The sequence below is a fragment of the Pelodiscus sinensis genome, chromosome 11, assembly GCF_052426305.1.
Source record: "Pelodiscus sinensis isolate ZL-2025 chromosome 11, ASM5242630v1, whole genome shotgun sequence".
Classification (NCBI taxonomy): Eukaryota; Metazoa; Chordata; order Testudines; family Trionychidae; genus Pelodiscus; species Pelodiscus sinensis.
In genome coordinates, this window is record NC_143062.1 from 13,030,750 (window position 1) to 13,043,985 (window position 13,236).

The 13,236-nt window shown below is 48.7% G+C and overlaps 1 protein-coding gene across 1 annotated transcript in view; it reads left to right on the forward strand.

Annotated features, from left to right (window-relative positions):
- Positions 1-8,948: 8,948 nt before the first annotated feature.
- Positions 8,949-13,236, forward strand: part of IARS1 (isoleucyl-tRNA synthetase 1) — a 211,581-nt gene continuing 207,293 nt past the window's right edge. The window contains exon 1 of the mRNA XM_075939706.2: positions 8,949-9,100. The gene's annotated coding sequence lies outside the window, so the exon portion shown is untranslated. The remainder of the gene's footprint in view (positions 9,101-13,236) is intronic.

Genomic DNA, 13,236 nt, shown 5'->3' on the forward strand with positions numbered 1-13,236 from the left:
AGACCCACTTCCTCAGATCATTATTCTCGTTCTCCAAACAGCAGTCAAGGGGAGTGAAGGTGGGAGGTGCAGGGTCTGGTGAAGCACTGTCCATAGACAAATTCAGTTTCTATCTAACTGAAAGCAGGGAGTGGAGGACTGGGGAGGATCCGTTCGCAAGGGACCTGCTCGACTTGTTCTACAGGCCTTGTTTACAGCCATCAGGTTTAGCCACCCCCTCTTTTCCCTTGGCCCCTAGGCAGACACGGACACCCCCATTGCTGTTGGGGGAGGGGGGACTAGGGAGGAGGATTTAAGAGATGTGTAAACAGTCATCTCTGAAGAACTCTTCCATAGCGTTCAAACACTAGCTGCATTCTGTTTCTTAAGGCAATTTAGTAAGCTAGAGTTTTAATTAAAACACAGATTATGGGAGGTTGATCTTCCAATACCTGGAGTGAGCCAGATGTTCCCATTAGCTTTGTTTGCACCTTTTGACCAACTATTAAATTGGGTTTTCTCACTTCGATATTACTGGCCTGATTTTTAGGGAGTGCATCTGAAAATCAGGCCACAATTTAAGAGATCTAATATGCATTTAGGTGCTTCAATCTTGGGCTTTGTATTTATTAATTGATTTTTGCCTTTTTTAGAGTAGGGATTCTCAACCTTTTTCTTTGTGAGGCACACTATAACATTTCACAGCCCAGCTGTGTAATTTGTTTTTCTGCACATAAAAGGGAGGGCAGGCATTTGGGGTACCCAAGAGGCAATTGCCCATGGCCCCATACCACAGGAACCCGTGCAAAGCTACATTGTTCACACTTTGGCTTCAGCTTCCATCCTGGGCAGCAGTGCTCATGGCCCCTTGGCTTCAGCCCCATGCAGTGGAGCTTCAGTTTTCTGCCTTGGGCTCCAATGAGTGTAATGGGCCCCTGAAACATACTTGTAGCCCTTCGGGGGCCCCGGGCGAGAATCTATACAACTTCTAACAGTGATTGCTGGAGCATTCTAAACTGTAGTACCAGAGTGTGGAGTAAAGGGTGTTTAAACAGATAGCCTTTAACTTTGACTTAATGCACATGATAGTGACTTACTTCTCTACTCATTAAGTCCAGATAATTTTCACTGGCGCCTGGGCACAAGGACAACAGAAGATTGGGGTGTTCATATGTGTTTGTACTGTAGCTGTTGTGAGGGAAAGAGGAGTATAAACTATAGAAAACTAACAGTATGGCTAGACTGCAAGGATCTACCGGTAAAAGATTCACATTTTGCGTATCTTTTTCCGATACTTTTGTCAGAAAAAACCTCTCTCTCAAAAGTCCCTTTCTTCCTCGTCCCTTTCTTCCCAGTGGTTTCCAAAAGAGCGCGTTTGCTCTTCTGCAAATAAAAGTGGAAGAGCAAACGCATTCCCTGGACGCAGTGGAATTTTTTCGGGATAGCTACAGTAAAACTATCCTGAAAAAATCCTGCAGTCTAGCTGTACACCAAAGCTACGTCTACACTGGCATGATTTTCCAGAAATGCTTTTAACGGAAAAGTTTTCCGTTAAAAGCATTTTCGGAAAAGCGTGTCTAGATTGGCAGGACGCTTTTCCGCAAAAGCACTTTTTGCGGAAAAGTGTCCGGGGCCAATCTAGATGCGCTTTTCCGCAAAAAAGCCCCGATCGCCATTTTCGCTTTTTTGCGGAAAACAAATCTCTGCTGTCTACACTGGCCCTTTTGTGCAAAAGTTGTTCGGAAAAAGACTTTTGCTGAACGGGAGCAGCATAGTATTTCCGCAAATCATGAGATCGTCAGTACTTTTGCGGAAATTCAAGCGGCCAGTGTAGCAGCTGCTTTTCCGGAAAAATTGGCCAGTGTAGACACAGCCCAAGAGAAGAAAGGGGAAGAAAAATTAAAAAGAGAATGAACATAGCAAAGCAAGTCAAATATAGTTGTGGGAGGAGAAATGGAGTTGAGCAACAAGAATAGAAGGTGAGGGCAGAATTGACCCAGCACATGCTATGTTAAATCAAAGTTGAAAAACATAATTTATTAATATTGCTCAAGAATACATATTAAGAATACATATTCGTAAATATTTGTTTTAAAATTCCTTTAGAACAGGACCTAATAAAATGTTTAGTAGTAACTGCTTAAGATGTTTGTCAATTTTGAGTTAAAGAAACCCATAAAGGCACAGACTGTTTATCAGAGAAAACTAATAAAAGTAAAAGTCATATTTGGACATATTTATCTAAAATGTACTTTTGCAATTAAACACTTAAGACAGTAAAGAATGTTATGGTAAAATGTAGCCTGTGTTGATAGACTGATCTATAAAAGCGCACTCATTACATGTGCAGCAGGTCACACATACTGTACATATTTGAAAAAATAAAATAGCATTTGAGGAACAAAATCTAGATTGAACTGGGCGCATTGGATTAAAAAGGTTAAAACTTACATGCGTGATGCTAAGTGGAAAGATAAAATCTTGTTTAATGTCTAACATTAAATAAAATACCCACTTGACTTACATTAAAACTGGCATTCTATATTAGCTTAATGGTGCCTTAACAGACCACTTGAGGCTGGGCCATATGATTGGTCCTGCCTTGGGTAGGGAGCTGGACTCGATGACCTCCTGAGGTCTCTTCCAGCTCTATGATTCTATGTGGCTGAAGCTTCAAAATGGAATTCTAACTTTATTAGTAGTAGTGGAAGAGTAATTTCTTACATCATCATCTATACCAACAATGAACAATACAGACGTTATCCCAGTATAGCACAGAAATTAACTGCAGAGATAGCTAACAGCAATTACTTTTAATTACAGGGAACATTTTAAGAATTAGCTTCATCCATATTATCTATACTATTACAAAAGGAGAGGCATCCAACACGTCGTCTGTCATAGAGAACATTTAAGAAGACTTGAGAAGTTTTATTGGGAGGCAGGCTCCCAGCCCCACCTACAGCCCTGTTCCCTCTGCTGAAGCCCTGCCCCCACCATGCAGAGGAGAGGAGGAGGAGCAGTGTGCTGAGTGCATGCGCATTTTCCCCACCACAGGGAGGGGAAGAGTGCGTGCGCACCCCAGCATCCTCGGAGCAGCGGAGAGGGAAGAGGCTGCAAGGCCCAAGCCTCCCCGCTTCTGGGAGCAGTGGGCAAGGAGAAGGCCCTGCGACCCGAGCCAGCCCAAGCCTCCCCATCTCTGGGAGCAGCAGGGATGGAGGAGGCCATTTGTGCATGCCCCAGCATCCCCAGAGCAGCGGGTACGGAAGAGGATGTATGGCCCGAGCTTCCCCCCACTTCTGGGAGCAGCAGGGAGGGAGGAGACCCTTCGGCCTGAGCCAGCCCAAGCCTTCCCCAACCCGGGTTTCTGCGGACTGTATTTTGCCCAGGCCTGGTCTAACTACATTTCTTACCCCTCCTAGTCTCTTTGAGCAGAACTTCTGAAGCCACAAGCTGTCACTTCTATCTTAGATGGAATTACATGACTCTCCCACTCTGAGGCTATGTCTACACAGCAGCGTCATTTTGGAATAACTGATGTTATTCTGAAATAACAAAGAGCATGTCTATGCTACAAACTATTATTTTGAAATAATGGTGAGTTGGAGGACTTCTTACTCCAACTCATGGTAACACTCATTTAACAAAGGGTAAGGTAAGTCGAAAGACGAATGTTCTTCCTTATACTTCCTGCTGTGTAGACAGCCTCAAAAGCTGAATTAAGCTATTTCAACGTATTGAAATTGACATAGCTCAAATTGCCTAACTTAATTCGACTTTTGCCTTGCATTGTAGATGTACCTTTTGTGGGCAGTGGGTAGCTGTTCCAAACTCTGGTTATTTCAGCAGGCCTGATTTGGAAAAGACCATGTAGATCTGTTCCTTTCAAGAGCTATGACAGTAGTAAATACAGTGACCAACCTTTTTAAAACAAAGTACAGGCAGTCCCTGGGTTACGTACAAGATAGGGACTGTAGGTTGGTTCTTAAGTTGAATCTGTATGTAAGTCGGAACTGGCATCCAGATTCAGCTGCTGCTGAAACTGATCAGCGGCTGACTACAGGAAGCCCGAGGCAGAGTTGCTCTGCCCCGGGCTTCCTGGAATCAGCCAGCTGATCAGTTTCAACAGGCTGAATCTGGACGCCAGTTCTTACATACCGATTCAACTTAAGAACCGCAGGCGTCCCCAAGTCAGCTGCTGCTGAAACTGATCAGCGGCTGATTCCAGGAAGCCTGGGGCAGAGCAACTCTGCCTCAGGCTTCCTGTAGTCAATGCTGGTCAGTTTCAGCAGCGGCTGACTTGGGGACGCCTGGGGCAGAGCAGCTTGGGTGCTGCTGGGTTGCTCCAGTAGCACCGCTCCTCGGCGCTACTGGACCAACCCAGCAGCACCCAAGCTGCTCTGCCCCAGGCGTCCTGATTCAGCCGCTGCTGAAACTGACCAGCAGTGGCTGAATCAGGATGCCTGGGGCAGAGCAGCTGGGGTGCTGCCAGGTTGGTCCAGTAGCGCCCAGAGCGGCGCTACTGGACCAACCGGCAGCGCCCCAGCTGCTGTACCACAGGCGTCTGGAGCAAAGCCGCGGAGCACGGGGGCAGCGGGACAGCCCAGACGTGCCGTGGCTGTCCTGCTACCCGTGGGCTCCGCGGCTTTGCTCCCAGTCTCCCTGGTCTGCTGGTCTCCAGCAGACCAGGGAGACAGGGAGCAAAGCCGTGGAACACGCCGGCAGCGGGACAGCTGTGGCGCGTCTGGGCTGTCCGCTGCCCGCGTGCTCTGCGGCTTTGCTCCACGTCTCCCCAGACCAGGGAGACGGGGAGCAAAGCCGCGGAGCACGCGGGCAGCCCAGACGTGCCGCGGCTGTCCCGCTGCCGGCGTCCTCAGAGGCTTTGCTTCCCGTCTCCCTGGTCTCCAGCAGACCAGGGAGATGGGCAGCAAACCCCGTTCGTAACTGCGGATCCGCCATAAGTCGGATCCGCGTAACTCGGGGACTGCCTGTATTGTATTTTTTAGAACAGACTATAGTTACATCTAACTTTTCCCAGAGGCTTAATATTCCTTGGAACTAGGAAGTTTAACTTCTTTAGGAAGACTATAGTCTTGAGTGACTACCTATATATAGTCTCTCTCCATTAGTTTATCTCCCTAAATACTTTCTGACAATCAGCTTCCCATAAAACTGCTCTTTTGAAATTTGTCAGAGGCAGGATCAGGGCCATACTTAGGCTGACACAGCATAAATGGCTGAGGGCACCTGACATTTTGGGCACCACTGGGATAGCAGTTAAGCTCCTGCACACTCAGTGTACACTGCAGTTTCCTTAGATGTAGGGGCCATATTCATAGTCAGTTGCACCCTTCTGTGTGTGGGTGAGGGTACAGGATTCTCTGTGAACTCTCTGCTGCTATGAAGAAGGGGGGGAGGGGGAGGAGGAGGGCGGTTAGTACCTTTTGTTGCCTTGTCTCTTTTCACTGCTGCCATAGTGTCTGATGCATTCCAGTTTTGGTGTGTGTAAGCAATGGGGGGTGAGGGATTCTTTTGGAGGCAACAGTTTAATAATACTGCATAGGGCTCCATAAATCCTAAGGATGGCCCTATATAGGATTCTTAACTAACAGGGTTGACATATTGTTTTTCTAGTGAGTGATGGTACATCCTCACTTAGCTCTATTGTGTTCCTTTCCTATTTGTTCCTTCCATGGACTCCCTCAATGATATCAGCTCAATCAAACAGGCAATTCCAATAACTGTTCAGTGACCATATCTCACCAATCAGTTCACTTTCAGGGTGCATATAATTATTTCACCTCATTATTTTTTGATAATTCCTACCACTATTCCATCACAATTTACCATGCAAAAACTGTTCATGCTTCACCCATTAGCCAATTATTTGGTGACCTTGAAGAGTGCTGACCCTCATTCACATACTATTATCAACAGTGGTGTGACGGGCCATCACTGTCCCAGGGGCGGGGCGATCGGAGTCCCCACCGGCGGGGGGCCGACGGCCAGCCCCAGACCCCCCAGCAACCCCGCAACACCGTCCGCCGGGGATGGCAGGCTGGGGTGCTTCCCCCGCACCTGCACCGGCAGCCGTTGGGCGGCTCGATCCCCGCGGACTTGCTCGGGGGGGCGAGGCCGGGGAGCGCGGCCGCTTGACAGGGCCGCTTGCTGGGACGTGCCCGGAAGGGGCGGGGCCCTGGGCGGCGGCCGACGCGGCGGGCCAGTTCAAAAGGGCCCGCCGCCGGAGAAGCAGGGCCCGCCGCCGGAGAAGCAGGGCGCAGGCTCCTCGCGGCGGCGGAGGAGCAGCCCCCGCCGCAGGATGGAGCGTGAGCGCCACTCAGCCCGGCTACCGGCCCGGCGCTGGTCCCGGGGCCTCCTGGACAGCCGCTGCCCCTGGCAAGCGCTCAGCCCCTCTTCGGACGGCGGGCAGACCCCGCCGTGCCGAGCCAGGAGGGAACGGGACGGCCAGGAGCGCGCCGGGACCGGAGACCCCACCCCCGAGACTCCGCCCGGACGTCGGACGCCGCGGACCGCCGGGTCAAGGTAGGCGCAGGGGCGACGGGGACGGGCCGCCGGACCCGATGAGAGGGAGGAAGGAGCCCGGGGCAGGGCGCTTTTGGTGACCGTGGGTGGACGAGCTTAAGGGGGGAGAATCCTCACCTCCCCCGTCCACCGTGCCGGGGCGCTAAGCGGCCCCGGCGCTCAGGGCCCCGGGCTGGGACCCGGAGAGAGGGTGGGACCGGGTCCCCCTCCCTCCCCACGGGGAGCGTCCAGCACCTGACAGCCACGCTCGACGGAAGAGCACAAACTAGAACCCCGGACTGGGGAGAACTTAAACTGGGGGCGTCGGCCCCGCACGGCGGGTAATCACTGCCAGGGTTCGCTGACCCCCCCTTCCAGCCGGGAGGGGGTGATCGCACCCAAGGGGCCCGGGCCACATATCGGGGATCCGGGAACAACAAGGGACAAAAGGAGGACATAGGGGTCCGCAGACCCACCCCTCTCGGACTGAGAGGGGGTGATTGCACCCCAAACCCTCACAAGTGGGAAAAAATAAAAATAGGAGGCACTCTTCAAAGTGCTGTGTGCTCTTGGCAGGGTGGGAGGAAGCTTTACATGCTCCCAGGCCCTGAGTGGCCTGGGGGCAGTGGGGCAGCAGGGCCTCCGCGGGTAGATCAACCTGCTTGGCAGGCCACATCCGGCCTGTGGAGGCCCTTTTGCCCACCCTTGTGTTAGAGGCCCCAAGATCTACCTGTGGATCCCAATTGACTGGTTGGTGATGACTGATGTAGATACCCTCAAAGCCACAGGAGATGTTATTGCCAATAGAAAAGCTGCGGGAAAATTCCCCTCTAAGCAGGATGTTCAGGGACTGAACATAATCTCTCAGACAAGGCTTGTCTTTACCTCTGGGGTTTGTATGGCCATTTCTACATATCCCGCCTTTCTCGCACACCTAGTACTCTGGAACAAAATACAGGACTATGTAGCACTTTAAAGACTAACAAGATAAGATGGTTTATTAGATGAGCTTTCGTGGGCCAGACCCATTTCCTCAGATCAAATAGTGGAAGAAAACAGTCACAACCATATATACCAAAGGATACAATTAAAAAAATGAACACATATGAAAAGGACAAATCACATTTCAGAACAGAAGGGGGATGATATATAGAAATATATAGACAGACCCATAGTCTCCTATAGACAACCACCTAACCTCAAGATGATTCTTACCAACAGCCACAGGACATACCACACTAATACCAACCCTGGTACTTTCCCTTGCAACAAACCCCATTGCCAGCTTTGTCCACATATTCACTCTGCTGACACCATTATTGGGCCTAACCAAGTAAGTTATAAGATCAAGAATACATATTCCTGTGCATCCAGAAATATAATTTATGCTATCATGTGCCGAAAGTGTCCGTCTGCTATGTACATTGGACAAACATCTCAGACACTTCGCCAAAGAATCAATGCCCACAAAACAGACATTAGACAGGATCACAAAGAAAAAACAGTTTCTTGCCATTTCAACCAGAAAGGACACTGTCTCAATGACTTAACTACATGCATCCTACTCAAGAAGACTTTCAAATCTGCACTTGAAAGGGAATCCTCTGAACTGGCATTCATGCTAAAATTCAACACTCTCCATGGGGGGTTGAACAAAGACCCCAACTACCTTACCCATTACAAAGATAGCTTCCCCAATTATCACCTCTAATACCATTAGCTCACAGACATCTACCTTTCCCCACCTCTAATATCATTAACTCATAGACATTCACCTTCCTTCCCTCCCCCCTCCTCCTTCTGTTCTGAAATGTGATTTGTCCTTTTCCCATGTGTTCATTTTTTTTAATTGTATCCTTTGGTATATATGGTTGTGACTGTTTTCTTCCACTATTTGATCTGAGGAAGTGGGTCTGGCCCACGAAAGCTCATCACCTAATAAACCATCTTGTTAGTCTTTCAAGTGCTACATAGTCCTGTCTTTTTTGTTCCAGCTGCACCAGACTAACACGGCTACATCTCTATCCCTAGTCCTCTGGGTGGGCCACTGCAGTGTGTGTGTGGGGGGGATCGCTTAAATAGACCAGGCTGGGGCGGGAAAAGGGATGGGAAGCGCAGCAGCGAGCCCATCAAACCGGGCAGCGGAGAAGGATGAACATAAACCAACCGAAACTGTATCGCGCCCATAGGATGCACCTTGCGGCGCGCGCAGCGCAGCACAGCTCCGCGCTGCACTAGACCGGCCGTTGCAAATGGAATCTTCGCCTGCAGGCGTGGAGCGCGCGCGTTGCAGCCGCAGAGAGCCCCGCCCCGCGTGCCAATGCTCTCGCCCGCGCGGCCGCGGCTCCCAGGCAACACCCCAGCAAAGCCCAGGAACTCACGTCGTTGCCACGCCCCCTTCCCCGGCCTTCCTCCCGTCGCCTCCTTCGTGGGTTGGAGAGGCGCTTGGCCAATCAGAGTCCGGCTTGTTGTGGCCTGTGTAAGGAGCGCGGAGGTGGGTTCCCGCCCGCAGGCGCCGCCCCTACTTCCTGTCATGCTTTCCTTCGCTTGCATCACTTCTCGCCGGCCGGCTGCTGGAGCTGAGGGGTCGAGACGAGCGGTGAGTGCAGGCGGCTGGCCGGGAATCGGGGACAGGGCGGAGCTATCGTGCCGGCCTCTATGTGCGGCTCCGCTGCCCAGTGACACTCCCAGCGACATCCGCGGGGCAGGGGCAGCGGGCACGAGGGGCCGCGCCTGGCGGGTGAAGGAAACGCTGCGGCCTGGGTCTGGCAGCGATTGGTGACGGGGGCTGCCTGGCCCCCAGGCAGGACCGAGACCTTGGAGGGGAGACTGGCATTGCCCGGCTCTTAGGAGGGGCTTGATCCCTGGGAGTAACCGAAGGCAGGTGGGGCCAGATGTGTGCGGTTCCTGAGGGGGTGGATGTTTTCGTCCAAAGCAGACTGAGGAGGTACGAAGCCTCACAATACTGGGTGCCCGGGAAACGCAATAGCAGATGGAAACTTGGTGTTGATAAATGCACAGTGATGCACACTGGAAAACATAATCCTAGATATATACCCACAGTGATGGTTTTGGGGGCAATTCTGGGATAGCAGGTAAGAGGGGATCAACTCCCACTGTTACTACTCAAGAAAGAAATCCTGAGGTCATTATGGATAGTAAAAAACAACAAAGTATTAGGAAACATTAGGAAGAAGATGAATTATGACATATTGTATTACTGTGTCACTATATGAAACTAACATCACCTTGCATACTGCACACATTTCTTGTGACTCCGTCTCAAAAAGCATAAATTAGAAATGGAAAAGATACAGATATGGGTGACAAATTGAAGGGTATAGAACAGCTTTTGTAGAAAAAAGACAAAAAAAGAAGGACTAGGACTATTTATCTTGGGAAAGAGATGGGGGGAGTGTATGATAAGTATATCAAATGTGAATAGTGTGGAGAAATTGAATAAGTAAATGTTTACTCCTTCACATAACCCAAGAATCAGGGATCAGACAATGAAATCAAGAGGCAGTGGGTTTAAAATAAACAAGGGGAAGTACTTCAGCTTGTGGACTTTGTTGCCGAGGGACAAGGTGAAAGCCAGAAGAATAACTGGATTGAAAAAGGAATTATCTACATTTATGGAGGATAGGTGAGGTCCATTAATGGTTACTAGCTAACGTGTCAATGATACATGTCCATACTCTGGGTGCCCCCTAAGCCTTTTACTCATTGATGATGTGAATGGATGATAGGATGGATCACTTGATTGCCCTCTTCTGTTTGTTCCCCTTGAAGCATCTGGCATTGGCCACTGTCAGAAGACAAAGGTTTACCATTCCTCCAGGATTCTCCTGGGGGCTCTAGGAATTAAATATTAAACTTCAATTAAAAATTATGTCATTTGATGAAACCTCCAGGAATATGTCCAAACACAATTGGCAGTTCCCTGTTAGGTGGACCATTGGTCTGACTCAGTATGTCTGTTCTTATGTTCTGAATGTCTACCACCGGAAGTAAAGGAAAACTGCTAATAAATAATCCAATATTTGGATAACTGTAGTTTAGGGGAAGATGCAGTATTAATAGCTACTTTCAAGTTACTAAAATTTATATTTTAAAAGTCCAATTTTGTCCTCATTATAATTGCTACTTACTTTGTGTGTGTTTTCTGCTTGGAAAGTGAAGTCAGTTTCATGGTTTTAGAACCAGTTTCTTTTTGAGTTTCCTGAAACTGGTATGTTAAATGACAACAATGCATGGGCGGTATAGGTATTTGTTTAATAAATGGAAATGTTCAAAGGTCAATGCCTTTTTAATTTTAGAAGTATGAGATCATAATCTGTCTCTGTTCCATGAAACATCCATGGTTTTGATATTGATTGTTTACTCAGACATTTTTTAAAGCTGTGTAGAATGAAATTATCTGTAAAAAGTTACTGTTTTTCTATCATCAAGTAAGCAACAACTCAAGAAATTAACCAAAATATGCTAGATGAAGGAACTAATGCTTCTTGCAATGTACTGTACATTATAAGCATTTTATTTGTATTGATTTATTAAGGGAAATATACTCTTAATGAAGGTTGACATTTGACTGATTTAGCTGTAATAAGTTTGACACCTTTTCCTTGGGAAAAGTTACCCAGATGTGATGCTTCCTTTGATCTGGGCTAAGTATCTTTATTACTTTGTTCAGGTGATATGAGGTTATTGTCAGATGATGAAGTCTCTCTTACCAGGTAACAGCAATAGCAGTATCATAAGAACTATAGGATTAACCATATCTTGGCCATTGTTTCCATTGATTAAAGTGACTTGCAGTAACTGCAGAGCTGTCAGTCCTGTTAATGAATGAGCTCTCTTAGATTTTTTTTTTTTTTGTTCGATTGGTCAAGCTAATATGAAAAATGTGCAATGCTAGTTGTGGGATGAAAGGGTTAATTAAAGTAATTTTCCTTGGGGATTTTTTTTGGTAGATAAGTACAGGCAGTCCCCGAGTTACGCGGATCCGCAGTTACGAACGGGGCTTTTCTCGCCCCGGAGGACGGGAGCGGCGGGACGCCCAGATGCACTGCAGTCCCGCCGCCCCTGTCCTCCGGGGCGAGAAAAGCTGCTCCACGTCTCCCTGGTCTGCTGGGGGGGGAGCAAAGACCGGGAGCAAAGCCGCGGAGCGCGCCCGCAGCGGAACAGCCCGGGTGCGCCTGGGCTGTCCCGCTGTGGGCGTGCTCCAAGGCTTTGCTCCCCGTCTCCCTGGTGAGCAGACCAGGGAGATGGAGCAAAGCCGTGGAGGGCGCGGGCATCCCGCCACCCGCGTCTCCCTGGTCTGCTGGGGGGGGGGTGCAGCTAGTGCCGCCCCTCCCCCCCCCCCCCCCCCCCCAGCAGACCAGGATTTTCTTGCCTACCCCTGCGGTAGAGCAGCTGGGATGCTGCTGGGTTGGTCCTGCAACGCCGCTCCTCGGCGCTGCTGTACCAACTGGGCAGCACCCCAGCTGCTCTGCCCCAGGCGTCCTGATTCAGCCACTGCTGGTCAGTTTCAGCAGTGGCTGAATCAGGACGCCTGGGGCAGAGTTGCTCTGCCCCGGGCTTCCTGGAATCAGCCGCTGATCAGTTTCAGCAGCAGCTGACTTGGGGACGCCTGGGTTTCTTAAGTTGAATCCTATGTAAGTCAGAACTGGCGTCCAGATTCAGCCACTGTTGAAACCGATCAGTTTCAGCAGCGGCTGACGCCAGTTCCGACTTACATACAGGTTCAACTTAAGAACAAACCTACAGTCCCTATCTTGTACGTAACCCGGGGACTGCCTGTATCAGCTTTATATATTTCTTGAACAGTTTGGCCTTTACCATAATATTTCTTTAATTGGTCTTCTGTATTCTGAGGCATTTCAATATAATTTCTGGAAGAAATGTGCCCATAGTTATTTTAACCAGTGTTAAATGATGCCTTACTGGGATGAAATAACTTTTTTTTTTTTTCGCTTCCCTTTCTGGGTTCTGCTGTTTTCATTTCAATCATTTCCCCAGATTGGGATTCAGAAACTCAGTTTAATCACAATAAATTACAATCTCTAATTAGTCGGGCTAAAATACAGAGACTGCCCTTTTAAGGTTTAGTCTTCCAATAATTTGAATCCTTAATTTATCAAATCTGAAGTTTTACCCAAAGTTGTATCATTAAAAACTATAGACAAGGCCTAGGCTTATCTGCCACCATATAATTTACCTCTGCTCATAAGCAGAAAAGGCCCACATTCTGTAGTACACTTCCACCATTGCTGAAACTAGCCACACCTGTTTTGAGGGGAGTTTATTTTCCAATTTTTCCTAGTATAGGTTCAGTCTAAATATGTTAGGGGTATTATATAGGCTTTCTAGGTAGCTATTTGGAAATTTCTATTGGGGGAAGAAAAATCACATATGGAAAAGATGAAGCTTTCATTAGCAGCTACATGATGAGTTGTGTACAGTGCTACTTGGAACAGAATGGGTAAATGAGAACTTTCTGGGTGTCTGGCTGATGAGTCTTGCTCACATGCTCAGGGTTTAGCTGATCGCCATATTTGGGGTCGGGAAGGAATTTTCCTCCGGGGTAGATTGGCAGAGGCCCTGGAGGTTTTTCGCCTTCCTCTGTAGCATGGGGTACAGATCACAGCTAGAGGATTCTCTTCATCTTGGGGTCTTCAAAGTATTTGAAGGCTTCAATATCTGAGATATAGGTGAGAGGATTATTCTAGGAGG